The sequence below is a fragment of the Eretmochelys imbricata genome, chromosome 14, assembly GCF_965152235.1.
Source record: "Eretmochelys imbricata isolate rEreImb1 chromosome 14, rEreImb1.hap1, whole genome shotgun sequence".
Taxonomy (NCBI): Eukaryota; Metazoa; Chordata; order Testudines; family Cheloniidae; genus Eretmochelys; species Eretmochelys imbricata.
In genome coordinates this window covers 43,509,350-43,514,099 of record NC_135585.1, presented here as the reverse complement: position 1 = coordinate 43,514,099, position 4,750 = coordinate 43,509,350, and the positions used below count along the sequence as shown (strand labels likewise).

Genomic DNA, 4,750 nt, shown 5'->3' with positions numbered 1-4,750 from the left:
CAAATGGTCACTTTGGTTGCTGTGGGATCCCCAGTTTCTCTGTTATTGGGGCAGGAAAAATAAATTGTTGTTACCCTGATTATGGGAATCAAGGACAGTGGAACTGTACTTGGCCTTTTGTTATGATGGGGGGACTCACCATCAACTAAGCAGCACTCTCTAGGCAAGGGTCATGGGTTCCAAAACCCAGTGAATAACAAGAGGTTGGGGACAGGTATTAATACTTAGTAGTATGGTCCCCCTGGTGAGGGCCTTAAATGCTAATTGTACTTTCTCCACTGTGGAATATCAGAGCTAATTTTGATTCTATTAGGAGTCTAGTTACAAGCTGGTGAGCTGAATTCATTTTGGGCTAATGGTGTACTAGCACTGAGGTTCCCCTACTACAAGCTGAAATCACAAAAGAGCTAAACTGACTAAGAGTTGAAATCACTGAGTGTTGTGTTAAGTAGTGGGGGAGCCTGAAGATGTATTCTAGAGCAGTTTGTAGGATGGGTGGAGCAGTTCATGGGATGGCAGGAGTTGCTTGTGGGAAGTGGAGCAGTTCATGGGGCAGCTGGTGGAGCGGAGCAGAGTTAAGCCATATGGAGCTGCAGGGTAGTCAGCTTCAGATCAAGTAAGGTGCCCCTTACCTCTTCCCCACCCCCAACTCCACCCAGGTTGGGAGGTAAAATTCTGCAGATAAACTTTTGAACTCTGGGGCTGCCCTGACCAGGGACAGAGACTTCTGGGTCGTTGGACTTTTTGGACTTTTGGTGATTTGGGGTTGCTGGACTCAAGAACCAAAGGGAAAGGACATGCCCCAATTTGCTTGGGTTGGGTTTTTTGCTCATGGGTTGTGTTATGAATCCTGTTGGTGGTGTTTCCCCAACATAATGCCACATTGTTTCTCTCTGTTATTAAAAGGCTTTTTGCTACACTCAGACTCTGTGCTTGCAAGAAGGGAAGTATTGCCTCTTGGAGGCGCCCAGCGGGGGTGGTATATATTTGTCCCAGGTCACTGGGTGTGGGCTCAAGCCGGTTTTGCATTGTGTTATTGGAATGGAACCCCTAGATACTGAACCCGGCCCTTGTTCCTGCCAACTCTGGCAGGCAGAAGGGTTACATATGAATCCACACTTTTTCTATGAAATAAATCTCCTGTTTATTTTTACCCCAGCAGGGGTCTCTGTTGTGCGAATTGAGGAAAGCTTAGCTGTTAAGAAGGGGGAAAGGTACCCCTTAATCTCTGGGTTTGCGGGTGTCATTTGAGGGGGCTCACCCCACAAGCTGATGGTAGCCAAGGCAAGAGCTTTATTCTTATGGGCTGGCTACTGGGGTCAGGGCTCTACCAGAGCTGGCAAAGCATTAAGGCACCCAAGGTTGCAGGGCAGGCAGGGACAGAACCCCTGACTGGTCTGCGTGATCCGCAGAGTGTCACCATGATGCTCACATAACAGCATAAAAACTGATCTGCATGGTACAGCACAAATGAAATCGAACAAATGCCTGCCTAAAAAGGCTTTGGCGTTCCAGTTTTGGACTGGAAAAAACAGTCAAGGAGGCTGGTTTCTGCTGGGGACGAGTCCAAAACAAACCAATGTTCAGCTGTTTGTCCCTTCTGGCCTTGGAGTCTGACTTCAACTTGGCTCTCCCACATCCTAGAGAGGCTATAGAGTCACATTCATACTCCATTCCCGGCCCAATGACTATCTGTTGCCATTCATAATGGCGATTCATAGTCAGTCATGATGACAATGAATACTCATCGGGCTAGGAAAACTGGGTGAGAATAACTCTACAGCCTCCTACTTCATCATTAGCCTACATTGTATGAATCCCACCACCTCAGCCTGGGTCCTCAATGCAGCATTTGGGCTGTGACCTCAAGGAGAGGAAGCATTTGAATCAATAGATTAAAGTTTAACAAACGTCATTTTCATTGTACTGTAGAGTTTATCGCTTCCCCCAGATACATCCTATGGCAGACACGGAACAGGGAAATCAAACGTCCATCACAGAATTCATCCTCATGGGATTTGGGAATATCCCCAAACTGCAGGTTTTTCTCTTCTTGCTGTTTCTAGCAATCTACTTTGTGATCATGGCCGGGAACATCCTCCTCGTTGTGCTGGTTGTGGCTGATCAGCACCTTCACACCCCCATGTACTTCTTCCTGGGGAATCTGTCCTGCCTGAAGACCTGCTACACCTCCACCATCCTGACCCGGATGCTGGCCCGTTTCCTGACTGAGGACAGAACCATTTTTGTCAGTGGTTGCCTCACAATATTATTTGTTTGGTTTCTTTGGAGCAACAGAATGTTCTCTCTTATGATTGGTATTTAGTAATATGCAAACCACTGCATTATGCAGCCCTTATGAATGGCAGTTTATGCCTCCAGCTAGCAGCTGGTTCTTGGATGTGTGGATTTTTGACTATTCCCATAATAGTATTTCTTGTGTTAGAATTTACTTTCTGTGGTCCCAATGAAATTGATAACTTTTTCTGTGAATCTGCACAAATAATAAATCCCTGCTGCAATGACACCTACCAGATGGAGCTTGTTGTTACCATCCTGGCAGCTTTATTCACTCTGCCCTCCTTTGCATTAACCCTGACATCCTACATGTGCATCATCTCCACCACCCTGCGAATCCCTTCCACCACTGGGAGGCAAAAGGCATTTTCTACCTGCTCCTCTCACCTCATCATGTTGACCATTCACTGTGTATCTGCTACCAAAAACCAACACACTGAGAGACCTGAACAAAGTGTTCTTTGTCTGCTACACAATTCTGACTCCTATGGCCAATCCCTTCATATACAGCCTGATTAACCATGAGGTCAAGGAAGCCCTGAAAAAACTGTCAGTAAGTGTCTAGATTTTATGAGAATTCAGAAACTTTAATCCCTTAAGGCAAGATGGTGTAATACTCATGCTATGTGGACCTTATTTCTCACTCCATTTTTGGTGATATGCGCTTATAACATTTTGAGGATGTGCAAAGTTTTGAAAGTATAAGAGGAATCAATACCAGGACTGTTGGAATAAAATTGAGCTGTATTTTACTTGCTGAATGTGGGTAGATATCTCGATTAATTCCATACACTAGAATGACTTAGGGCTAGATCTACGAAGGGACTTTGGTGTTGCAATGAGCAAGTTTTAGTGCCATGCCAGCCAGTGGGAACCTCAGCCCTGAGTTCGCAGCCAGGCTCCCTATACGGTGCATGGGGAGAAGTAGGCAGCTAAGAAAGGGATCCCCAGAGATCAGCATGCGGAGCAAGGAGCTGCCTCACCTAGCCAAGAGGAAAAATCAGTTAGAGTGTTGCCTAAGCCCCATCTCTCCCATGGAGTTCGACACTGCCTCTGCTTGGGATTTTCAGCTGGGAACCCCAAGGGGGGAGGGGTGAACTCACCAGGCTGTTGGAGACTCAGGTTCAGTCCCCCCGACTAATACAGAGCAGGGATATGACTGTGGGTTCCCCCACCCCAGGCGAGTGTCCTAGCCACTGGACTGCAGAGTCCTCCTCTGGCCCAATGCATGTTTAATTAGTTTTACACAGTGGAACAATGTCCTCAGGAGACTCTGAGGGAGCCCCAGACCTGATTGCCCTCCATGCCAATGCACGGGGAACTCACCCGAGAAGAAGGAAACCCAAGTTTAAATGGCTCCTCTTTGGGGGGGGTGGGAGGGAATTGGACCTGTCTCCCCCATGTCCTGGCTGAATGCCCTAGCCACGGGGATCAGGGCTATAATGGAGGCTTCATGCTCCCCAGCCACTTTGGTTGGGGATAGGCTTGTTGGGAGCATGCCGACCGGATGGAGCCCTGCGGGTGAGACAGGCAGGGCCACGTCTAGCTTGAGGCTCCTGTGGGGGTGAGGTCTGAGACGAGTGCCTAGACTGAGGGGGCCTTGCGTATGTTCACTGGCAGAGACTGGCTCCTACAGGCCTTTAGTGGCAGAGATTTAGCCACCTATGACATCAGGTGTCAGCTGAGCCGGGGTTTTGAGGCTCTCAGTGGTGCCTAAATGCTGGCCCTAGGCACCTGAGTCCCTTTGTGGACCTAGCTCTGAAAACCCAACTTCCGAAGTGACGGATGCTCTGAGGCCCATGGCCTCTCAATGAGATTTGTGTTCCTGTGTTGCCAAGGTCGCTTGAGGCCAGATGTACTTAAAGGTATTGAGGTGCCTAGAGGGATTTTCGAAAGCATCCAGGTGCAGAACATGCCAAAAATGGGTTTAGGCCCCAAGATGCTGCTGAAAGTCCTATTGGCGTCTAAATACATTTTAAAATGTATCAGAGAAATCCTTGCTGATCCTAAGCACAAAAAAGAATCTTACAAGAAGTGGAAGATTAGACAAATGACCAGGGAAGATTATAAAAATATTGCTTGGGCATGTAAGAGTGAAATCAGGAAGGCGAAATCACACCTGGAGTTGCAGCTAGCAGGAGATGTTAAGAGTAACAAGAAGGGTTTCTTCAGGTATGTTAGCAAGAAGAAGAAAGTCAAGGAAAGTGTGGGCCCCTTACTGAATGAGGGAGGCAACCTAGTGACAGAGGATGTGGAAGAAGCTAATGTACTCAATGCTTTTTTTGCCTCTGTCTTCACGAACAAGGTCAGCTCCCAGACTACTGCACTGGGCAGTACAGCATGGAGAAGAGGTGACCAGCCCTCTGTGGAGAAAGAGGTGGTTCGGGACTATTTAGAAAAGCTGGATGTGCACAAGTCCATGGGGCCGGATGCGTTGCATCCGAGAGTGCTA

General features: G+C 47.8%; 1 pseudogene; it reads left to right on the top strand.

Annotated features, from left to right (window-relative positions):
• Positions 1 to 1,960: 1,960 nt before the first annotated feature.
• On the top strand, positions 1,961 to 2,817 carry LOC144274095 (olfactory receptor 10A7-like; annotated as a pseudogene).
• The last annotated feature ends 1,933 nt before the right edge of the window (positions 2,818 to 4,750 follow it).